At 40.5% G+C, this 26,336-nt stretch overlaps 1 protein-coding gene across 9 annotated transcripts in view; it reads left to right on the top strand.

Annotated features, from left to right (window-relative positions):
• The window catches only part of LOC149318000 (neuroligin-1), a 901,919-nt gene that overhangs the window by 385,889 nt on the left and 489,694 nt on the right, over window positions 1-26,336 (top strand). The gene's annotated exons all lie outside the window — the stretch shown is intronic.

Here is a 26,336-nt window from a genome sequence, read left to right as displayed (position 1 = left end):
AGTGCTGGTGGGATTCCTCCTGAGGCTCAGCAGCCTAGTGGTGACTCTGGGGAAGAGGGTCACATTGGAGTCATCACTGATGTATATTTAGATACATATTTTGGAATGTATTTGTCTGCAAAAACACATGTTACCAGATAGGAGCCCTGGTGGCGCAGTGGTTAAATGCCTGTACTGCAGCCATTCACTCAAAACCACAAGGTTGCGAGTTCAAGACCAGCAAAAGGGCCCAAGCTCGACTCAGGCTTGCATCCTTCCGAGGTCGCTAAAATGAGTACCCAGACTGTTGGGGGCAAATTAGCTTACTTGGTAATTAGCTTACTTGCTGTTCACCGCTATGATCTTTGGAATAGCAGTATATAAATAAAACAAATTATTAATTATTATTACTAAACCTTTTGTAAGAAAAAAATATATGCGTTTTTGATACACTTTGTGATACCCTTTTTAAAAACTCAAGAACAGAACCACAAAAGGTGTGAAATCCAAATAATAATGGGAGAAAACAAAAAATCCTCAGCAGTATACTCCCTGAACATTCTGAAATGTGGGGGAGATATTATGTGTAGAAAGAAACACATGTGTTTTGTTTTTGTTTTGGTATATCTGTGTTTGTATACAACCCCCCCCCCCCAATTTCCTTGCAGAAAAAATGTTTTCCTATACAGGAAATAGTTTTTTCTATTCAAAAATTAGGAGGTGGGTTGTGCAGGAAACAGATTTTTGTGCACCTCACCCCATAAAATATTTCCTCTATAACACTTTGAGACACATGAATGCAGGGAGAAAACTGTTTAAGATTCTTGGTAGGTTTTTTTTTTTTTATTATCCCTGACAAAGTTTCCTGTTTGTTGGGAGCATCATTTTTTGACCTGGAAACAAATTATAGGAAACATGCTTTCCATCCCTAATACGAATCAGGCTGGTTGATTTCCAAGTGCACACTGACCAAAATCCTCAAGACACCTAATAAGAAGAATAACAAAGGAAGATATGATATGTTTATAGAAACATGGACTGTAGGTCTGTTTTGATGCTGTTTCTAATATTTTCGGGCAACTAGAAAATATAAATAATATGAACATCTATGATGGTACTTTGGAATGATGTGACACTGAAGTGCTTTGTTTATTAGATACAGATAACTTCTCCAGAATATTTCTATCTGTAGTAGAGTAAATGTAGCCAACTAGTCTCTCATTTGGTGGTTAAAAATGAAAAAAAAAAAAATTAAACCATTCTGGATTGAGCACCATATTTGTTTTTCACTCATTTTGGCACAGCAGCAGCCAAACAATATGGTAAAGATAATTACAGTATTGAATTAAAGATTTGCAGCATGTTTAACAAGTGAATTTGCCTCCTGCTAATTGTAATTATAGTAGGAGGGTAGGGAGAATGGCTTTCTGCACATATGTGATTGCATGAGGCTCACCCAAAATTTATAATACATCCATTGGGCTCCTGAGAGACCTGTCTCTGGTTAAACTGGGGGAATTCTATTAGAGAGCCGAAGAGATTAGTTCTCATTCCAAAGTTCTGTGTTCCAAATAAAGGCAAAGAATGAGTTGAGGATAGCTCTAGTGGCAACATGAAGGCAATTTGTAATCCCAGATCACTGTCAATTGCTTCCACAGCAACATTCCTAATTGGAAAGAAGAGAATGGAAATTGAATTGTTGATTTTGACAGCCCATGAGTTTGCTTACAGTAATTTAAGATTTAATACTAGACAGATAAGAAGAATCAGGGGACATATGGGCATGACGTCAAGATCCTTTTGGAGAAAGCCTTTCTGACATGGAGCAACAAAGGTTCCTAAAGAATTCATAATTAAATGTCAGACTATAGTGGAAAAGGAGATAGAAATCTTTTTATAGCATACAGGAAAGAGATCTGCAAAAATACCATGTATGATATATGACTACTTCCACACATTCATTCTGTGTTGTGTTCTTTATCAGTAATACTTCTGGAAATATGGTTATGTAGAGATAACTGGTTGGAGACAGAAATGGTCAACAGTGTAGAGTTCAAGAGTGGGGTATAAATAAATAGTATTATTATTAAGTATTATAAGATGTGCTTTCTGTGAATAAAAGCGCTCTACTCATAGGATGTACCACTGTTCTTTGTGGGTCACAGACCCACTGCATAGGCTTTCTGGGTGCTGAAGGAGCTGCTGTGTTGAAGAAGAGATGGGCAAATTTGCTTCTGTCAGTTCAGTGGCATGGATTTACATCACCATCCAACTACATAGATATTTCCTGTGTATAATAACCATGTATAAATTTCATGAAGAACAAGTCTGGAATTGGGAATAGCTTTCAAAAACTGTGTGGCTTTTGAACATTTTCTCACAGAAAGTGGAAGGAAAATATGCTGAAATTTCTTGTTAGAACATTTGAGAAGAAACTTAGGCACGTTACAGATGGCCCAGAAGGGGCCGTCTCGCACTGCCACTAGTTGCAGTGTCCGGGAACCGCAGCAGCCAAATGGCGCGGTTCCCGGATGCTGCCAAGAAGGAGCGTGAAAATCACGCTCCTTCTTGCTCCCCGGAAGAGACGCCGTGAGGCGCTACTCGCACACTCACGGCGTCATTTCCGGGGCGCGATGTGTGGACACAGAGCATCCGTTACATCAAGATGGCGGCGGCCGTGTGGAATGGCCGCTGCCATTTGTTACGGACAGAGTCCGTAACAGGAGTAGGGGCATCTAGAAGAGACGCCCCTTTTTAAAACTGGGATGTCCTGAGGACGTCCCAAATGGCGGTATGTAACCCGCCCTAGTGAGGATTTACATCCTTACCAGAATCTTGGGAGCTATAGTCAAACAGCATCTAGGGACTTGAGATTAGTAATCACCTATATCATCTTGTAATTTCCACAACTGCTAGTATTTTCTTCATTTTGGACTTTTTTTTTTAATGAACACATTTAGAAAATAAATTCCTCCTTGAGCAGTAGAAAAGTGACAATTGTCTTCTGAGGTCTTAATTGAATATATTTTTCTCATTAATGTTTTATGACTATGTTAATATTTAAAATCATAATACCTAACAAGAGTACAGTATGAATGTACAGAATACAAATTGACTTGTTTAAGCACTCCAGAGACAAATGGTGGAAATTTCTCTTATCTTAGGTTTCTTTTGTAGAGCTATGTTACTCTCTGGCATTGTACAGCAGTAGTGGATTAGCAGTACCACTGTTAGATTTGTCTTAGGTGGGTGTATTTCACATAAATATTCCCAGCTGGTAATTATATGTCCATACATGATTAAAGATTAAGTTCTGAATAACAGGCTGAATAACTATATCTGAATAACAAGCTATAACAATCTTTATTCTAATACACTAAGGAGACTTTGTGTTGGCGGTGAAATGACTGGCTGAATTGCTCAGATGCCAGGTACGGGCAAGCCAGGCCAAAGAATATCTGACTACTTAATAGCTGAGGACCTATCTGCACTGCAGAAATAATCTGGTTTAACACTGCTTTAACTGCCACAGCTCAGTGCTATGGAATTATGGGAATGATAGTTTTTTGTGGCACCAGAGCAGAGCGTAATCCATCAACTTGTTCAGACCAAATGCACCTGAGGAAGTAGATGTAGGACTATGAAAGCTCCTGCTACCAATTTCTTTCAGTTAGTCTCAAAGGTGCTACAAGATCTCTTTACGTCCTTAAAGAAGTTTTTGCAGAAGTTAAAAACAGAATTAGAAAAAGTTAATTTTTTGGTTGGGTTTTGATGCAGAGCTTAGAAAGCCTGAACTTTCAACCAGAGAAATATTTTTTTTTTACACTTTACGCTTATGAGAATGACACGCTCCCTCCATAACTTCATCCTCTGGCCTGTGAGGGAGTGGACCAGGCAAGCCCAGCTCCACCAGGGCTAGCCTGGAAGAAGAGGCTCCTCCCTCCATAACTGTCATCCTCCGGCCTGTGAGGGAGTTGACCAGGCAGGCCCAGCTCCACTAGGGCTAGACTGAAGAAGAAGAGCCCTCCCTCCAGTCCATCTGTCTTGGTCCAGGCCTCAGAGGGATAGAAGAATGCTGGACCTGATCCCCTCCCCCCCTCACCATTCCCTTCTCCTTTCATGTCGTGTCTTTTTAGATTGTAAACCTGAGGGCAGGGAACCATCTATTATCCCCTCTGTTATAAGCTGCCCGGATTCCCAGTGATTGGGTGGCATATAAATAAATCCTATTATTATTATTATTATTATTATTATTATTATAATCTGTAGTTGATGCTTCATGTATCATGCTTATTGATATCACCAGGGTCCTGCCTTTTTAATATCATCAGGAATTCATTCTCATTTGTTAGGCTTTTTAAAATGAATACCATACTTGGAGTAACAGAAGAGCAACAAAAGAACTTGGGCTCCCTGAATTGATATTTATAGTCCATGCTATATTTTAACATTTAAAATATATTTTGAATATATATGGCCATTGAAATCATCAATCAGTATATATATTAAAATAGATCTTGGAGTAGAATCCATGTGGACAGCGAGTAGTAGAATATAGAATTATTTAGTTGGATCTGTTGATATTTGTAAGGATAGTGTTAGTTAGATACACTTGGTTTAAGAATGATTTTGACAGAAAATAAAAACCAGTCATATTAAAAGTAAGGTGCTGGTAACACCTAGCATTGAAAGAACTTATAAAAAGTGTTGCATAAACATTAATTAATTTTTTAAATGTAAGCCATCTGATGAGTGCTCTAAATTATTTGAAACATACTGAACAGGAAAATAGATTAATTCAAAAGAAAGGCTGTGGGCAGTTGTAATATAAAAATACTTGCTGCTTTTGAAGTCTGAATGGCAACTGACAAGCCTGTGTTATAGAATGAAGTGTATTTTAAAAGCAGCTGCATGTCTCAAGCTGCAGACATCCAACAGGTGTAGCTTTTATTGTCATAGAGGAGGCATTCATAGTAAAACAGTAAAGCTGTGGCTTGTTTTTCTGTCATGTAGGCAAATTGGCTCTTCCCAAAATTTTGCTTTACACATCTCATAGCGCCTGTCCAATTGTTACGGAGTCTGGGGATAATGGGAGTTGTCATCTAGAATATTGGAGGGTACCAGTTTGCTTACCACTGGTGTAGACACCACAAGGGCTAAATGGTCTGATTTATTTTAAAGAATGGGGTGTGCCAAACAACAGACCAACCCCACCAATGGAATCAGAGCAGCCTTCCCCTGGCCTGGTGCCCTCCAGATGTCTTGGACTACAACCCCCATCACCTCCAGCCAGTGGGCCTTTTGATCATGCTGGCTGCAGAAAATGGGAGTTGCAATCCAACTCACCTAAGAGTGCCAGGTTTAGGAACTCTGTGTCAGAGAGAACATCATTGTTCCAAAGTATTTTGGTTGCGGCTGTCACAAATTGACAGCAGGGACCAGGGTCTCACTCCTCCATTTTGCAGATTGACTAAGTGCACTTGTAGTGGCGGTTCCTCATCTGTTGGGAAGGGGGCCAATAAATCTCCCTGTGATACCCATTCTCTCTGGAAGCCATCATATAAATCTCTCCAGGTTGCTTGTCCTGGTGGCTGAAGGCTCTATAAATCTTCCCTTGCCCCCTGTCTCCGCCACCAAGGCATCTATAGCTCTCTTCATGCCACCTGTCCCCAACGCAGTGAGTTGAGGCACAAAGATTTATGGTGAGGGGATTTGGTGCTGGAGTATTTCCCCTCCTCCTCTTTTCCTCCAAGGAGACTTTTCAACTGGAAGAGATGAAACAGACAAGGAATTTTGAATGGCACATTGTTTGCCTACTTGAGAAGGCAAGTTGGTAGCCAGCCATCATCCAGCAGGTGCTTCTTAAAGACAGAGCAATTAAGCCATTAACTTCCTCCCTTTAAGGTGAGTGGCATCTGATTATGCTTAGTTAAACTACTTTGTAGCTACCAAGCACTTGCCTTTTTAGACTGAAATTTACTAGCAATGGCTTGGCTGTGACATGGGAGATGTGCCATTTGTCTCCTTTTCTAATTACAGGGTAATGGAGAGATGGTCAGACTTTATCACTGAGAAGATGGCAGCAGGAAAAGCTGCAGTGGAGTTCCCCTAGGGAAAAGAAAGCAGAAAAAATATTCCTGTTCCATTTTGGGGATCTTATCTCTTACAAGACATCAGTGCAGGCTGTCTTGTCCCTTTGAGGGTATTATTTCTTATATTGTTGCAGGAGGTAGTTCTTGTGAGGACTTGGATTAATTCCCACAGACCTGGCTGGAAGAGATATTGGCGGGATACATACCGCCATTTAGTACGTCTTCTATACGTACTAGGGTTAGGAAGGGGCGGTGCTTCCGCACCCCCCTAACCCTAGTACGTATTCTATACGTACAAGATGGCGGCGCCCCTTCCACATGGGCGCCGCCATCTTTGCGTATCGGACGCTGAGCGTCCGTACGCGTCGCGCCGCTTGTGACGTAGCGAGCGCGCCCCTGGCGCCTCGCTACGTCGCAAACGCGCCGGTAAAAGAAGCTCCATTTTGGAGCTTCTTTTTCGGTCCGCGCGGGAGTCGGGCCGTCTGAAGGCTCCGGCTCCCCCGCGGACCTACTGGCGGCGGCGGCAGACCGCCGCAAAGTGGCGGTATGTACCCCGCCATTATCTGAGCTGTTGTTAAAAGGCACTTTTTGAAATGGTGGCTCTCATTGAGGTAGTCAACTTTGGCTGGGGGGATAGGGGCCCACCTACCCAAATAGTTTTTGAGACAAGTTCAGTGGATCTTGTTATACGCTGGGGTTTGGTTCCAAGATCTCCCGTGTATAACAAAATCTGTGTATGCTCAAGTCCCATTAAGTATAATGACGTAGCAAAATGGTGTCCCTAATAAAAAATGGAACATCAAGGTAAATTTATACTTTTTTGGAACATTTTCAAACCGTGTATGCTTAAATCCGTGTATAAAAAATCCGTGTATAAGAAGGGCCGACTGTAATACAAAAATGAACAAAATTCCCTACTCAGTGAAACACAGACCCCATTTTTGGAGTAAGGTAGAATATAAGTGCAATCAATGAATCAGGGAAAATGCAGCATAGTTGCACCCTAGATATGAAGCAGATTTGGGATTTTTTAAATTATTGTTGCCTGGATTATTTTTGATGCAAAACAGTGCTCATTCATGCAGTTGATCCACTCATGCAGTACTTACTAGAATGTACAGGAACATACTATTTGCTTTTTGGAATTATATGTTTTTTGATATTTTCACACCGTGGATTCTGGCATTCATGGATAAAGAATCTGTGGATATGGAGGGCTGACTATATATTTGGAAAATAAAATCTTGTCTTATACGAACAGATTATTACACTCCTTTTACATCTATTATTAAAGTACTGTCTGCTCTGAGACTGATAGCAGCCCTCTGTAGTCGCAGTCAAGGGTGTCCTTAGAATAGCCTTCCCCAACCTATTACCCACAGCTGATGAGAATTGAAGCTGAAAACACCTAGATGTCTCAGGCCCTGCTACAGGTAATATTCCAACTGAAAATGCTCGTAACTGAACAATGGTGGCTGGTGTCTTCATATCAGTAAGGTGGTGATTCTTCTGTGCATCTTTACAGTAGCTGTTCAAGGTGCTGAACCTATTTTGGGACTAGTGTTACCTTGAAGAGTTGCATCCAAAAGTCAGAAGTGATTCATTGTCCCACTGACATTGAAGTCACCAGCCTCCAGGGGACTTCAGTGTCAGTGGAAAATACATGTCGTATATTGTGCAGTGGACCTTCTCCCTAGCTTTCAGGATACATCTCAGACACCATTTTTCAAAATTTCAGTGAGACACAGAAATTGCAGCCATTTTGCAGCACATACATTAAGCCCTGGCCATTAATATGTATCCAGATGGCAGGATTTGACTCATTATATTCACCTTTTGTGGAAGTAGTGATTATTCTAACTATCTGCAGAGAAACAGATATGTCCCTTGCCATAGTTTTGTTGCTGTTTTTTGTGAGTCTTTTGTAGGAGGAGGGAAGGGTCTAGAATTCTAGTAGCTGCTGCTTTCAGAGTTGTACAATAGAAAACTGCACCAAAAGCTTTTCAGATAATGGCTTTAAAAAGCACTTTATTCTTACAAAACATAAAATGTCTTTTTTTTTTTTTAAATGATCTTCTCAATAAAAGGTGGTTAGGATCAGCAGGGGAAGAAGAAACACCTAAGGGGAAAACATACACACAGCCTATCATTCAAAGAAGTAAGTATGGAAAGGTGGAGTATTACAGTGAGTTGTGCATAGTGATGCTTATTTTATATAAGACAGCCCATGTATTTTCATGCTAGTAGGAATGCATCTAAGACTGTTTGTTAATGTCTCAGGGTTTATTATGGAGTGGGGCACTCCACATCATAGCGTTCTGGGACCTACCTTACTCCCAAATAACTGAAGGGCTGCATCGTCTTGTCAGCTTTATTGAACTGGCTTATAGTGTCAGATGCAGTGGATACTCCACTGCATCATCTCATTTACCAGGTCATGACCTTTGTAGTTCAGAATTTCTCCACGCCACTTAATCTCTGGCTGATGCATGACTGAGAATTTTGTTTCACAATATATTAAACACTATTTAACCAATATTCATAGAGTAGTTAGTACTGGGGATGAAACAAACTTCAGTTTTTGAGTTTTATTAAGGAATGGACAGTCATCTGTCTATGACTAGGCCTTTGGGTTCTTAACTCAATATCTCTCTTCAACCAGGGTTATGATACTCCCCCCCCCCACCATCACCCAGGTCTGGCTGTTCAATTGCTGCAAGGCAAGCAGATGCAGCATGGTCCATAACAGATGTGGAGTTTCCTTCTTTGGCAGTTTTTAAATAGAGGCTGGGTGGCCATAATGATAATACTAATACTAATAATAATTTTTATTTCTGTTTCCCACATCTCCCTGTGTATCGAGGCGGGATTACAACAAACAAATTATTCCAGTAATAAAAACATATCAAATACATTCAATAAAAACAATAGCATATTATCAATACAATAAGGTTAATAAAATACAATTAACTTTAATAAAACATACAGTGCTAATGGAGGTGGATATTTTACAGCAAATTTGGTGGATAGGCTCGCCGGAAGAGATCTGTCTTGAGTGCCTTCTTGAAGGCATCTAAGGTGGTAATAAGGCAGATCTCTTCTGGCAAGTCATTCTGTAACTTGGGGGCTATGGCGGCAAATGCTCTGTAGGAAGTTGTTGTTAACCTAGTTTTTGCACTCTCTAATAATTTCTTCTCAAATGTCCTGAGAGTGCGGAGTGGATTGTGTAGGGAGAGGCGTTCCCTCAAGTAACTCAGGCCCAGGCCATATAGGGCTTTAAAGGTAATAACCAACACTTTGTATTGGACCTGGAAGCTGATCGGCAGCCAGTGAAGAGATTTTTTCTGCCATCTTTTGGGAGTGGTTTGATTGTGTATTCCTGCATGGTGGGGTTGGATTGGATGTCCTTTGTGGTGTCTTTTAACTCTGTGATTCTAATTTCCCCTCCCATCTGTAACACTAGGAAAGTTGTCCCCAGGGCTGATATACTTACCCACATTCCAGGGATGTAGCAAGGGAAAAGGGGGATGCAACAGATCACTGGATGACCCCTGGGGCCTCTTCCAACTCTTTGAATCTATTATGCTATGTATTAAATACACACTTATTAGCACAGGTTATGGGGAATACACTGCCTCTGAGTGTAGTGGAGTCTCCTTCTTTGTTTGTTTGTTTTTAAACAAAGGCTGGAAAGCCATCTGTCAGGAATGCCTTTATTGTGTATTCCTGAATAAAAGTGGGTTGGACTGGATGGGCCTTGGAATCTCTTCCAACTCTCTGATTTTATGTATTAAATACACACTTATTAGTACAACTTATGTTAAGACACCAGTTCTGATGACCATAAGATTGGAAGGTTGGCAGTTCGAGGCCCGAGTGCTTCATGATGCGGTGAGCTCTCGTCACTAGTCCCAGCTTCTGCCAATCTAGCAGTTCAAAAGCATGCAAATGCAAGTAGATAGATAGGTACCACTTCTCAATGGGAAGGTAACAGCATTCGGTGTAGTCGTGCTGGCAACACAACTACCATAATAGTCCTTGGACAACACTGTCTCTTCAGCTTAGAAATGGAGATGAGCACCGCCCCTTACAATTGGTTACAACTAGTTGGTTATTCATTTCAAGGGACTACCTTTTACTTTATGTTTCATAAGGCACAAAAATCCAGGAGGAGGGAGGACTGAGGAGTTTTAGAGGAATGTCCATGGGCTACAGAGCATGCTAAAGTGGGTCCACACGAGGGATGAGAAGTATATTAGAAAATATTTGGGGACAAATAGTCAAAAATATAGGCAGAAAATGATGCCACCTTCACAGAAAATTCAGTTTTCTATGCAAAATGTGTGACGTTTACACATAATAAATCTCCAATTATAGCACTTTTTGTAGAGCAAACCACATTTTTATTAAAAATAATCATATTTCTGCACAGAAATATTCTTTTCCATGAAGAAAAACCTCTCTCTTTGCAGAAAAAAGTCATGGGCAACTTTGTGCAAAATAAGTCATGAACTGTGAGCAGTCTGAAAAACTGCAGTTTTTGAAAACTTTCCCACATGAGGAAAACAGCTAAAATTATTATTTCGTTCCTTTAAGAACAAAATTAGTAAAGAATTATGGCTAGAATCTTGTTGGTGATACCAATTAGAAAAAGATCCATTGCATCTTGGAAATGTCCTTATCTGTTGATTTACTGTTAAACAAGTGATTTAATGGGTCTACTCTAGCTGGGACTAACCATTAAGATTCAGGCATTAGGATTCAGGCTTACAACTCACCATGCTTGCCCACCATTCCCTTGATCTCTTTCTTACACACATACACACCTACCTGCCACAGACAGGCAAAAATCAAACCAATAGTAAACCATCAAATTAATTTCAGTTTATTTGGTTGCAGCCACTCTCCATCTATGGTTGAAAATCGAGGTTTCACTCAGTCTCCAGCTCTTGCTTCAAAAACATGGTGGAGTTGTCAAACATTTGGAAGATCATAACTGTTCAACTAGTGGACTGCATTTTCTATCCTGAGTCATATGTAGTGCAGGATCATACCAGCTCTGGCCTCAGTAAGTGCATTGGCATACTGAATGGATATGAGAAAGCTGGCACATCCTCCCCATTGGCAGGTACAACTGCTTCTTGAATCAGGTCATTAGAAAGCTAACAGACTCCCATGACTGCTGCCTTTCTGCTAATGTCAGATGGTACTTTAATGAGCATGTTGCCTGTCTCTCACAATTCCAGTAGAGATGGCAAGAGAGTATAAGGTCAGAGAGTTTAGCAGGACAAGAGGAAGCTTTTCTCCTCTAACAGGCCAGAAGGGCTGCAAGAGTGCAAAGTCTCCTGAGAAAAAGTAGAATGTGGGTGGTACACAAGCTCAAAACTGACAGCTTTAAATCACCTACGTAGGTGGATGCCCAGATTCTTCATTTCCCCATCTCCTCTTCCCCCCACCAACTACTTTGGCTCAGCTGGGGGTGGCAGAGGGAGGGGGAGAAAAGCAGCTGAATATAATCTGACTAAATATGTTCCTGACATTAGATGCTTCCACACGGATTTGTTGGAAATAGGATAGGGAAGGAATAATAATAAGCTTATATATTTATCCTACATGCAAAAAGAGCTGCCTGTCAGAATCCATTTGTCATTTTGCCAGTTATGGCTTAAGGTGCCTTTCTACCATCATGTAGCTCTCCTACTCACTTTACCTATTTTACCTGAAGGATAATTGTACAGATATTATGCGCAAGTGGTGTGAGAGTCTTCTGCCTTAATTAAGACGCTGCTGGCATTTCCAGGCTGCACACTAGTTCACTGGCATGGAACCCATGTAATGTGCTTCAGGCTGTATGTTGATAGACAGTTGGTTAAAGCCACAAAACATTTGCTTTCCCAAGATTTGATTGAAGTCCATTTGAGTATTGTTTTGCTTTGGTGGCGGTGGCTATGATTGCTAAAATTGGGCGGGGGGAGGATGAGCCTCAATATGTTTGGACCTCAATTTAAAAAAATTTGTAAATCCAACTATTGGGAATTTAAAGTTGTTCTGGATTTCATGTGATTTGTGTTGCAGTTCTACAAGGGGCAGAAAACAGTGGAACTTGTTTCTGCAAGAATGTGTATGTAATTTTTGTGTTCAGTCACAGAGAAAGGAATTTCATGGCAGAGACATAAACTTGAATCCTATTGTTTGCATCAGCTAGAGTAAACTCATTGAATCAGTGGGATTTACCTATGTGTTGATTCACCATTCAACAGTTGATTCAGTCTGTCTTGTTTATATGGGGCAAAGCACTCAGATTCAGCTATGCCAGTGTAGATGCTGTAAGTGGCACGGCACCAGAAGTGGTGAGGCAAAATGGCCATAGGCACAGTGGCAACTGGGAATGAGGAGAATATTAGATCATTTTTTTGGGGGGGGAGGGTTCAAAAGTATATTCTTCAAGTGTCAAGAAACCCTGGTGAGAAGAACCTTGGCCAGATGAGAATCTTCACAATTTGGAACTTATTCTGCACAAAATCAGCTCATGGTACCTTTGCACTGAAAACATAATTTTATGTACAGAAAATTATATATTTCTGCACAGACATATTATCTGCATAGAAAATGTTGTTTTCTATGCAGAAAATGATGTAGTCAGGAAGTTGTTCCATGCAAGTTTTGCATTTGGTACTTTTGTGCAGGAAATACCATTTTCTATGCAGGAAACAGTTTTTGTGCAGACAACACTGAACATGCTGTTTCATGTGCAAAAATACCATGTGCAAATTTTGTACAGAATAAGTCCCAAATCAGCAAACAGTCTTTGAAAAATGCACAATTTCTTGCAGAAAGAAGAAAATTGCTAAAATTACTTGAAAATTACAGAAGAATTACACCTCTTGTGGCAACAGGAATGGCAGCAGAGGAAGTTGTCTCTGTCATGTTGGCAGAAATGACTTTGTCCACCATTCCGCTTCTGCTTCTATGCACTGGTTTGGAAAGTAGAATTCAGAGACATAGCTGTGTTTGTCTGAAATATCAGTGTGGAAAGGGATCCTGTATCACCTTTTGAGAATAACTGTGTGAAAGAAGTTGTAGCATAATCTTCTGTAGATTTAGGTCTACATCCATGAAGTTAATGCATCTGAGGAAGTACACCAAAGACCAAAACACACTGCAGAAATAATTCATTTTGAGACTAACTGCCTTGGCTCAGTGCTAAGGAATTCTGGGAACTGCAGTTTGTTGTGCCACCAGAGCTCTCTGACAGAGAAGGCTCAATGTCTCCCAAAACTACATTTCCCAGAATTCCCTAGCACTGAGCCAGGGCAATTAAAGTGGTCTCAAACTGGATTATTTATGCAGTGTATTTTGGCCCCAAGTCTATGAAAGCTTATGCTACAGCTTCTTTTTTGTTCAATTAATTTCTATGGCACTACAACATCCCTTTTCATACTAGTTTAGAAGGTGTTCTAGATCAGTTTAATAGATAGTAGCTTGAAACACACATTTGGAGGTTAATAGTTTAGATCATCAGCATGCCTTGGTCCATAAGTGGCTAAATTAAGAAAATTAGAAGAAGCTGAAGGATCATATGCTTCTCATTGGCCTTTCTCAAAGAGAAACCTTGATCTTACTTTGACCAGGGTTAAGGAATATGTCAATTCTGACATCTGGCACAGTTAGGGCTAAGCAGGTTTTTTGCTTTTACACATGTTCTGAAGCCCCGGTTCAAGCAAGTAGAAATGTTACTTATATGAACATACTTTGGGTAGTTACAGGGCCATAAAGGAAGGAAGTATTTTTATGACAATACCGTCCTTATCCTCAGCAATAAATAATGATATAACAAAGAACATGAACAAGTGTCTGTCATTATGCTTTAAAAAGTAACACCATTGATGAGTTACTTTGTAGGTATGATTATGCAATGAATTGCTTTTAAAAAAGTAAGATTTGAATGCTAGTCTGAAGCATGTTAAGAATCCTGGTGGAATGGAATGTTGGCCTGGGACAGACGGCCCTTTTGTGGCGTGCCAGCAGCATAGCAAGGGTTAGGCACCGCATGGCAACTACACAGTCCCTAGCCCTAGCACATACTGACGGTGCTGTAATGGCAGTGCACCGTGTACATGGCCGCCGCCATTTTGATGTAACGGACACAGAGCGTCCACATGTTGCGTCACACCAGTTACGTCACGAGTGCCCCATTGGTGCACTCGGACGTAACTGGCATGACAGAAAACCTGCTTTTTGTGGGTTCTTTTTCCTGCAGAGGGAAGCCACATGGTTTGGCAGCTGTGGCTTCCCTCCGGAGGTAAAAAGGCCGCCGCTGCTCCAGGCAAAAACACAGGTATGTACCGGGCCATAGATATTCTAGCCACAGGTAACTTTAGTCATTGTTGCTTAAGCACTGCTCAGACAGGAGGGGAGGCAATTTTGCTGTGGGCAGACATTTTGTAATCCTGGGGACCACTGCCAATCTCTTAACCAGTTTTCAGTGAGCCCTAAAGTAACCAGCTCAAAACAAAGAGAAAACAGTAAACCTCTTTAAGTAAGAGCCTTACACAGTGCGGCCTTACTTTATGCAGGTGATCCGTTCTGGACTCCCCCGTGTAAAGCAAATTCCGCGTATGCTCAAGCCCCATTTAAATGAATGGGGCTTGTGCATGCGGTGGTGTGGTGATGTGGCGGCTTGCGTGTGCCACAGGCACACACCCCATTCGTCGCTATGGGACACGCCACCCCTGAAAGCCGTGTAAAGCACGCCCACGGTATATACCAGATTTGTTTTGCATCTCAAAAACAAACAAAGGAAGGCACTCACTGGAAATTCTTGTATATCATTTGAATATCCTTGGCATATTCTTGTAGGTGACAAGAGCAAGGAAGAATGAATAAATAAATAAACGAATAAATAAATACTCCATAGTCATCTCTTCTTTCCCTCAAAGAAATCAGTCTTCATATCTAACTCTCTAACAATCTAATTAGCCTAGTGTTGCAGCCACTGGCTATGCTGGATGGGGATTATGAGTTTTCATTCAATATCTGGAGGAAGGTTGATCTAATATCTAGGAATGTCACCTAAATATTGAGTCATATTAATATCTATCTTTCTCAAGTTGTAAAAAATTAAATTAAATAACTAATTCCTGTTCCTAATATTAGTAATTAGCCATTAGCTTTAACTGCTCCCTATGAAGGGTGACTAAAATGATGAAGAGTCTGGAAACCATGACTTCTGAGGAAAGACTTAGGGAGCTGGGTATGTTTAGCCTGGAGAAGAGGCAGTTAAGGAGTGATATGATAATCCTTTTTAAATATTTGAAGGAGTGTCACATTGAGGATGGAGCAAGCTTGTTTTCTGCTGCTCCAGAGACTAGAACATGGAAAAATAGATGCAAGCTCCAGGAACAGAGATTCCACCTCAACATTAGGAGGAACTTTCTGACAGTAAGAGCTGTTCAACAGTGGAACATACTCCCTCTGAGAGTGGTGGGGTCTCCTTTCTTGGAGGTCTTTAAACAGAGTCTGGATGGTAATCTGTCGAGGATGCTTTGATAGTGATTTCCTGCATGGCAGGGGATTGGACTGGATGGCTCTTGTGGTCTCTTCCAAGTCTATAATTCTACGATTCTATGATTTGTAAAGACAAAAAAATTGTAATGAATAGGGTAACCAGATCTCAGGGCCTGAGTCTCCAGTTTTCATTATCTTTAGGAAGGAGATGAGGATGCAAACTCTCTAATTTTGTTAGGCCTGTCTGGGCAAGAGGAAAGGACTATGTCCAAATCTCCAGTAGAGGCTGAGTGGCTGCTTGCAACAATATGCAATATTGAATTGATTTGTTGCCTCAAATTGGAAAGCCTTCCCAGGTTGTCAATGTATTTACTTAGTTTTCTTTTTTCCTCCCAGTCATTCTGACATGGGGACTCACTTCCACTCTGCTCTGCTTGCACTTTCTGCCAGAAGGACATAGGCTAAATTAAAGGTTATTTATCCCATTTCCCTGAGTAGGTGAGAACGAGTAATCCCTTCATTTCACCTTGATTTCTGCCTTAATTTTCAAAGAAGAAAATATGTTCCCTCCTTCCCTTCCTCTCTGCATGTTTGAATGACAAGCTGTGAACAACGTTGGTTGCCTCTAAATGCCTAACACTTAAGAGCATCACTAAGTATTGTCCCTAAATCACAGGTTTTGGCCTAGAAAGTTCAGGACCTGGCAACCCTAGAAACAAAGTACCCACTGCTGAAAATGTGTGTGCTTCCAGCAAAGCTTTTGTTGTGCCACTGCCCTGCTTCATCCACAGTGCCTTAGATTTGCACTCTCACCCATGTTTACCTACTGCAGCTTTCAACTTTTCCCTTTCTATGAAGTATCTGTGAAAGAGGGGGAAATGGAATAGGTGTGCAATGCCCTTTGATTGGTAGTATAGAATATCCATCATTGCCATCCGCCATGGTCACCTTAGTCGATGATCTCCATCGGGCATCGACAGGGGAAGTGTGACTCTGCTGGTGCTCTTGGACCTCTCAGTGGCCTTCGATACCATTGACCATGGTATCCTTTCGGAATGCCTGGAAGAGTTGGGTATTGGGTATTGGAGGTACTGCTTTGCAGTGGTTCTGGTCCTACTTCTCAGGCAGATTCCAGATGGTGTCTCCTGGGAACAGTTGTTCGGCCAAGAGGGAACTCAAGTCGGGCATCCCTCAAGGCGCGGTTCTGTCCCCAATGCTGTTCAACATTTACATGAAGCTGCTGGGTGAGATCATCTGGAGACATGGGGCAGGGTGTTATCAGTATGCTGATGACACCCAAATATATTTCTCTGTGTCTCAGACTGATGCAGTGACTAAAGATGGTGTGTCTCCTCTGAATGCCTGTCTTAATGCGGTAATGGTTTGGATGAGGGAAAACAAACTCAAATTGAATCCAGGTAAGACGGAGGTACTTGTAATAGGGCCCCCTAATCCAGGACTAGAGTTATGCCAGCCAGTTCTGGATTGGGTCACACTTCCCCTGAAGGCCTCTGTCTGCATCTTGGGGGTGCTCCTGGACTCATCGCTCCAACTGATGGCTCAGGTTGATGCAATGGTCAGGAGCACTTGCTATCAGCTTTGGCTGATATGCCAGCTGCACCCCTTCCTGGAGCAGGGAGCTAGAAACAGTAGTATATGCGCTGGTAACTTCTCGGCTTAACTTCTGTAATGCATTCTACATGGAGCTACCCTCGTGCCAAGTTCGGAAACTTCAGTTGGTACAAAATATGGCAGCCAGGTTGGTCACAGGCACATCCAGAACTGCCCATATTATACCGGTACTAAAATCTCTCCACTGGCTGCCTATCTGTTTCCGGGCAAGCTACAAGGTGTTGGTTCTAACTGTTAAAGCCCTACATGGTTTGGGTCCTGACTACCTGCAGGAGCCCCTACTTCCATATAATCATCCCCTCATACTTCGGTCCTCTGGGAAGAATCTGCTACAGCCTAAGAAGACCAGACTCTCAGGGGTGACCCAGAGGACCTTCTCATCAGCCGCTCCCAGGCTCTGGAATGACCTGCCTGTGAGATCCTCCATATTACCACCTTGGAAGCCTTTAAAAAGGCTATTGAGATGGATCTCTTCCGGCAGGCCTTTCCAGACTAGGTTAGATCCATTAGATCCATTAGACTTGCCTCCCCCTCTATTAATACTGATATCAAAATTGATTGATACCATCACCTCCATCCCCCCTCCTCTAGGGGGAGACTCATTTCTTGCGTTAATCTGCCTAAAATTTGGACAGTTTAAATTTTTTGATGTTTAATCTCTTTTTATGGGGTGATCACTGTTTTTATGATTGGCGGGAGGGTTGGGATTTGGGGGTTTTTTAATTATAATTTTTAATTGTTTGATGTTTTATTTATGCTGTTGGAATCCGCTTCGATTTCTTTGTGAAAAAGCAGAATACAATTATTATAATTAATTTCAGATCACCTTCACAGGAGAGTCAATAAACACATATGCATGATTCTTTGGGTACTATAAAGGGAACAATGTGTTTTGAAGCTGGTTCAGTTCTGTTGACCAAGAAAATGAAGAGCCTGTTCTGTAAGAAGGTCAAGGATTTGCTGTTCTGTGTTTGTGTTGTTTTGATCTGCGATTGAAGTCACATTGTCGCATTCTTCTTTTCTCTTAGCCCCACCCACCCATGGTCTTTTGAGAAACAGAACAAACAGTGACATCTCCAACTCACACTTGAACACAAAATATGGTATTGTGATATTATAGTGTTTGAAGGACAGAAGTAGGATGTGTGGAAGACAATATGTTCCCTGTGGGCTTAGATGGATGGACCAGAATGAACAGGAAACTGAACTAAGAGGCTTCCACATGGTCAGACATGGCATAGAATTGGCCCAACACTAACAGTTGAAATAAATGTAGGGGACAAGTTACCTATATTTGAGGAAAGTGTACCCCCCTTTTTTTTGGAAGGCTAAGGGTTTCAATAAGTAATTTGATTAGTCAATAGATGATTACAGCTGATTTGAATCAGTGAGGATAATTTTTTAATTGATGGAGATGCAAGTTTTCCATGTACTTTCAAGCTATTTTAGGATTTAGTACACTTCTTCATTTATGATTTGTTCCAAAAATTGAGAAATGTCCCTCCCCTCACAAAGAGGACACACATATTTGCTGACAATAATTTATATGTCTGGATTAAGATTTAGGAGTAATGCCTTTAATTTAAATTAGAGTTTGGCATGTTGCTTTTTTAGAAAAAGGAACTAGTACTTTACCAATTACTCTGATAACTCAACAGATCATTCACTATAGTTCAGAAAAGTAACCCACTTGAGTTACTAATAACTGACAAGTTATAATTACTGTTATTTTTTGTGCCATTGGAAAATACAGAAAAAATCTCTCTGGTTCCCCCAAGTGGCCTATACAAATATTGTACCTAGGAAATTGTGAGAAAAATGCAAAAGAGATTACAAAGTCATCCTTCCTGATGGTAGCACAAGATTGCCACCCATGTGAGCCTCCTACCCTTTTCAGTGCACAGAGTTGCCACATCTACCTGCTAATGAGTAACAAGTAGACATCCTGCTGCCATATTACTGAAAAGTAGTGGATTATATCCATTGCAAATAAACTAAAAAAAAAAAAAAAGTAACTCCAATCCGGCTTGTAGGTGTGATGTAGATACAAACACAAGATACTTCACAGTATCAGGGAACTCTGTGAACCAGACAACTTGTACACTTGATGTGCTGCCCAGATTGAACAAGCAATATCATGGAGTCTGCTTTCTTTTTGTATGTTTCTTTTCCTTTAAAAAGGACTTGAGCACTTCAAATCAAGGGGTGTTCCCAAACAACTTTTGAAATAGGGGTCTCTCTGTGTACGACAGGACACATGTTGAAATCAAGAAACGTTGATGGACTCAATAGACCAAAAAAATAGGAAGGCACAGTCCATTGTAGTGGAAATATCCATAGCTTTAATTTTAGGTGAAAAGGTGCTTCACTAAAATAAATTGTGTAATTTTTTAAAAAAAAATTGCAAGTATTCTATTTCAAAAGATTTTCAAGGCAGATTTTTATATTTTGTAATATTGTTCAGTATAAAATAGACTCAGAGCACAAAGAAAAAGAAAAAAATGAAAAGAGAAGAGAAAGAGAACCTCATACCTCACTAAGTCTTAGTGGCTTCATAAAACTTATATTGCTTGAGGACGTCAAACCCAGCAACAAATCCTTGCTGTGTGCGTACTGGTCTGTTTATTTCATGAGATATAGAAAACTTATTTTTCCTCCAAGGTGAAAAAGAATTAGGGAATTATCTACTACTGAAAGAATGAACTTTACACACACACACACACACACACACATACACACAAACAGTTTTGCTTCAGTATTGCAGACAGTGTGAAATGTTTCTGCTGCTGCTGCAGCACCATCACTGTACACTGCATTTTATAGAATACAAAAAGATAGATAGGACTAGTCCTGCTTGCTTAAGTTGTGCACCAGCAAACTGAGGGCATGTAATTTAAAATTTAATGCTTGGGAAATAGCTGAGGGGAGCATGAGGCAGGAGAAAACAGGGGGAAGAATGGGTGATTATTTCAGCTACATATGCTTATACTTGGTTAAGGCAGGGGGTGAATACTTAATATGTGTCCTGGTTTCTTGGTATTCTGCAACAATCTGGCTTGGAAATCAGGCACTTCACAGAACTCAGACAATGAATGGCATTAGTTTCTAGGCATCCCCCTGGCACTAGATGGGAGAGGTCAAAACAGTCACCCAGAACAAGTTATACAAAGGGACGGGCATGAGGCCCTGCCCTTGACTATGCATAATTGTTTATTTGTTTACTCACTATATTTCTAGACCATTTTCCAGACAATCATTGTCTCCCCAGAGGGGAGCTCATCAAGAAATAGAAGAGACAGACCCTGCCATTCAGTGTACAAACTAAAAAGACAAGACAGTGAAAGGAGGGAATGAGAAAGGAAGAGGAAGGACATCAACTCTTGAAGGCCAGAACAGGGTGGTGAGCTGTAAGTGGGTCAGACTGTGATCTTCTTTTGCTGCTTTTCCTGCAGGCAATGGATCATTTTTCTGAGCATTCTTGTGGTTTCTCCATCTCTGGCCAAGGGTTGGACAAAGTTGGTCTCCTGCTTGGCTTGATGTTATTCCTGGGAGTCAGATGTGCAGTTGCCCTATTGACCTACATTGTCTATTCCAGCCTTTTGCAACTTGGTGGCCACCAGATATTTTGGATTTCATTTCCCATGATCCTTCACCATTGACCATATATAAATTCTATGGACATACAGTCTATGGAGACCTTCACATCAATATGCTTAGGTTGGGCAGTAATTGCGAGCACCCATCCCTAGACTGGTCAGTTACCAAAGCCTGAAGATGCAGCTTTAACTGGTTAACTGAAGCACAGTAGAATCTATAATTTATTTGCTTGATTTTTGTGTGGTACAGTGTGGAGAATTGTGGCTTTCCAGTGTTACAATTTTAATTCATGTCACTGGCATGGCTAGTGCCACAAGCATGATGGGAGTTGTAGTCAAACAACATCTGGAAGACCACAGATTCTGCTAATTTAGTGGGAGTTGAGGTAGAGGAGTCAAAACACGAAAGCTTTCTACCAATGAATATTTTACATTTGTGGTTGGATGTTTCTTAAATAAAATAAGAATTAATTAAAATTATAATTTTAGAAATTGATTCCTGATTTATGGAATATTTCAGAATTAGGTTTTTCTTAAAATGCTCATTGGCATCTCTCTGTTCTTACTCTTCTCAAATATTTTGTTTGTCTTCTGTTCTCTGAAGTTTAGTTGCTAGTTTTAGAATCGCTTCAATTCCAATTTATATTCCCAGCCCTGAGTCACTTTGGTTGACATCTGTTGCATATTTTCAGACTCGGCAATATGCTTCCTATAATCTGTCTGCCAAAACTGCAAACACTACTTCAAATATTATCTCGTTAGAGGATGCAAAAAAAAAAAAAAAAAAAAAAGCCCCAAAAGTTATCACAGAAGTGTTAAGAATCCTGATCTTGTCAAAACACCACCTAAGAAGAGAGCAGGATCCCATTGCAAAGTGTCTGACTGTAACAAAGACACTTGACAAGATTGCTCAACTTGTTTTGATTGTATTCCCAGATTGTTTTTTTAAAAAAGATGAGCAGATTTCCCTACATTAGGAGTACATACAGTGGCAAACCAAGGCATTTTGCTGCTTAAGGCAAAGAACAAGGTGATGTCCTCTTCTCATTCCATGTAGAGAAGTTGATAGGAAGGACAGCTGATGAGATGAGAGCTTCTGCCATACCTGTGCCACCAGGCTAGTTTGGGGGAACTCGGGATATGTCATGTGGCACAAAGAAAGAGAGGGACACACCTGGTAAGTGGGGCATTCAGGAAGAAAAGTTCAGAAGGCTACTCCAATCACCTCCAACATCTGCCACCTGAAGTACTTGCCTCATTCTGCCTACAGGTGTGAGTGGTTCTGCATCTTTAAGCTGTGCACCACCAGCCCAAACACAGCTAACCTGTTATGCATTACAATTTGCTACACAGTTTTTAATCTGTCTGATTTTTTTTCTGTCCCAGACAATTAAATTAAGAGACTTATCTTGGCTGGTAGACTGTGTTCTGCTTCCTGATACACACTTGAGTAAAGTTTGGGGGAAAAATATTCTTTTCAATATGCTACAGAAGTAGAAAGTAGGATGCAACCAAGATGCAACACTTTCAAAAAGTACAGAAGGGAGAATGTTCACCCTAGAGCACATATTCTTTTCTGCAGACCTATTCAAACATAAGGGCACCCTATCTTCTCTTCTTTATGACCACCCTACTTCTAGAAAGTAACCCTGTTATGATCTCTTCATGTATATAATCCAAAACAGCCATCATCTTATTTTATCTTATCAAAGTGGTAGTGTATGGGTTTCTGTATGTTCTACTATCCCAGCACTCATCAGTCTCAAACTTACTTATCCAATGCATAAAAACAAAACAAAGAAAAGTTAGATTTTTAGACTGCATCTGGAAGAATCACTCACCCAGCACTGGGATTTAGTTTTGGGCCTTTTCTAGGAGGTTCTGAGTTCAAATTCTTGTTTGACCATGGTAATCCCTTGATGGAATCTTGACTCTCAGTCTTACCCACTGACAAGTGTTGTTTTGTGCAGTACAGTATGCTATTTTGAGTGTTTTGGAGGAAGAATAGAATTATAACAAAGAGAGGAAAATATAATAGTCCATCATATATATATAAACAGTTTTTCTACATTCATTTTTAAAAAAAAACTTAATTTGTCTCTGTCCTCTTTATGAAGAAATCTTAAAAATTAGGTAACATCTTTTCAAAAATGAAAAGAAAAAAGATAATAGGTAACTAACTGTCTGCACCATCCCAGTTTCTCAGTAAAGCTTTAACCAGCAAAGAGAGGAACATCTTATAGCAGCCTGTCATGTTGGTGTTAAAGTTGACCTTTTAAGGGGAAAAAAGAGATGGGATTGTGGAGTCAAAGGCTTTCATGGCTGGCATCCATAGTTTTTTGTGGTGTTTTTGGGCTATGTGGCCATGTTCTAGAAGAGTTTTCTTCCTGATGTTTCGCCAGCATCTGTAGCTGGCATCTTCAGAGAATGGGATAAATAAATAAATTGTGATTGTTAATTCAGCACCAGACGTGTAGCTGAATACACAGAGATTCAAGTTAGACTTTTAGGAGCAAAGCACTCCAAACCTTCAGCTTGGATGGGCAAATCATTTTCTTCTATGTACAGTTTTTGCTAATTTTGCTAATTTTTTTTATCAGTCCCCTAAGTGTCTGTGTTGCCCTGAACCTCTTGGAGGAAACATGGAATAATAATGTAATTGCAATAAAGACATGACAGATAATAGTCTCTGAAATATGTGGCCATATGATCCGATAGCTAACACACCAGAGGGAAGAAAATGGAGCTGTACAATAATTTAGTGGCACTGTACCAGTAACTGCCGATCTTGCTTGTTTTTAACTTTGACCAGCAGACAAATGAGTGTAACCTCATAAAAATTCTATATTTCTCTTTGATGAATATATCAATCACTGCTATTGGCCAGAATGGAAACAAAATCCATAACACATTTTTATTAGTCACCTTAATGTGCTTTCCAATCGTTAAAAAAAGGAGAGAAGAACAGATTTCAAAATGTTGTTGGAAAGACTCCAGTTTTCCTTATACTGATACTAATTAAGGTTTTGACTAATTCCCCTGCTGCTCAACCACAAAAATAACAAGGTGTGAAGGAAGTGTTGGGGTTGAATGTGTTGTTCACCGCAATGGCTTTTAATGTGTTCCATAGCTTTGCATTTTGATCCAAAAGATGTTCTGCTATGTGTAAAAAGCAGACCTTCATATGGAACAAAATGAAATTTCCCTTCAGTCTCCAAATTTGTAGCACTGAAGAGAGTGAGGCATTCAATATTAGTTACATCTAGAATTCTCACATTCGCATGCACACGTTTCCCACAGTTAGTGTTTCTCATTCTTTGGGTGGCAAGAGACATACTGGAGGTCATGAATTAAGAGGATGATCCAGTCAAAAGTATCTCTTGTGAATGCTGGTCATAGAACATATGGGAGCTGTTGGTCAAATTCTCCTTTTGAAATTAGTAGTATAGTTGTTAGATTAAGTGCTTAGTGTTGAGTTGATAAAACTCAACTTAATTTATACTGGTGTACATCAACATTGCCCCAGTTTCTACTACAAGCATTTTTATTGGGTAGAAGTTAATAACAGGTGCACTTACCTCCACAGTAGGGTGTAAATCTTCATTAGTTTCATTCTCATAGACAAAACCAAATTATTTCAGGAATTTCCTCCCTACTACGAGAAAGCATTTGTTATTAAAGATTTTGGAGCTCTTCAGACGGATAGGGGTTGCGGCACCTGCATGCCACGGCACCGATCCAGCCTTTCCAGGGCACGAAAAGTGGCTGCTTTTTGCATCCTGGAAAAGTTGAAATAGCTGCAGTGCCACGGCTATATGGAGCTCCTTTGGCACTGCATCATATGGATGCAGTGCCAGGGGAGTGCCATGATGCCACACGCTGTGTGTAGTGGTACGCGGCATCATGAAGCCCTGTGGGCAAAGCAGGGGCATGTGCCATGGAGACTCTATGCCCCAATTCCACCCCCCAGCCGGCCCAAAGTACCAGTCTGTACAGGGCCTTACTCTGAGCAAGACAACGTGTGTGTGTGTGTGTGTGTGTGTGTGTGTGTGTATAGAAAACATGATTTGCTGCAAAAGAAATGTCTTTCCTATGGGGGGAAAAAAAACTATTCAGAAAACAGGTTTTCCATCCAGAAAGTTTGATTTTCTGAAGAAAAAAGAACTTTCTTCTATAGGAAATCACATTTTCTGTGTAACCCCGCATGCGTTTGTCTGATGAAATTTGGCACAGACATCCAGAATAATTGAAATGCTCACAACAATTAAATTTACTTGGTAGGGAATTCAAACAGTTGGTAAACCCCTTTTTCATCCAGGATTGGGAAATTACTGGTCCTTTCTCCCCTCCCCGCAGATCCTTGCTTCACAGACTTTGCAGTTTTTTTGTCCATGGTATCTTAAAAAGAGTTCTCTGTTGTTTTCAGATCCCTGAGTTTTATGTATGAAAGCATCTGTATCAAAGGACATATGCTGGTAGATCAGTGGAACCAGATGAACATCATGATACAGTAACAAGTGGGATTGCCATTTGCCAGTGGTATAATTGCCAGGGAGTGGGCAAACTGGAGATGTTGGTCCCTCAGATAAGAATTCTGTCAGTCCCAAAATTTCTAACTTTGCACTAACTTAAAACTTCAAGTTGGACATTGAAAAATACAGTGCAAGGACCCAACACGCCATATGTGAGAAGTCTAGATGTAACTAATATTCAATGCCTCACTCTCTGCAGTGCTAGAAATTTGGAGACTGGAGGGAAATTTCATTTTGTTTCATGTGAATATCAGTTTTTACACATAACAGAACACTTTTGGGATCAAAATGCAAAGCTATGGAATACATTAACTTCCAATGCACACCTCTAGATTTAAAGCAATCTTTTTTTTTATTTTCAAAGCAAATAGGAGTCCTTATTACAGGGCTGAGGAACATCTGACCCTCCAAATGTTGTTGAAGTCCAGTTCCCATCATCCTAAACAAGACTGGCCACTGTAAGATATGATAGGAGTCATAGTACAACAACACGTAGGGGCCATAGGTTCACTACCCGTCTTATTCAGTGGAATGGTTAAGCCAGAAATACAAAAATAGATAAGAAGATGTGCAAAAATGTGGAAGTCCATCCAGTTTTTCTCCCAATTTTGATTACTTAATCTCAAGCAAAAGTGACAGAACTGCTCTGATCTTCTGTTCTTTCTCAATTACTGTTCTGTGGGGCTCTGGGTTTGACATTTAGCTCTGCTTTGTATTTTAGATTAATAAAATCCTCAAACAAGGTCACCAAGTGGGACACTCTACCAGATTTTATTGACTTCTTGTGATCTGGCGTTGGGCCAGGCTATTTTGTCTTTGATATTTCTCCAAATAAAACAATCCTTTGTCATCCCTTCTTTATTTTCATGCAGGACTGCAGCCTTCAAGACATATTAGTTAGCAGTGGGGTGTCTTTCAGCTTAATGCTCACAACAGGAAAATAGAGTTCAGTTGCTGGGGCTTAACACAGACATGATCTTTATAACAAATGCCAGTGA

This window comes from Sceloporus occidentalis, unplaced genomic scaffold, assembly GCF_023333645.1.
Source record: "Sceloporus occidentalis isolate IW3139 unplaced genomic scaffold, rSceOcc1.0.p SCAF_2, whole genome shotgun sequence".
Classification (NCBI taxonomy): Eukaryota; Metazoa; Chordata; class Lepidosauria; order Squamata; family Phrynosomatidae; genus Sceloporus; species Sceloporus occidentalis.
This window is presented reverse-complemented; position numbering and strand designations above follow the sequence as displayed.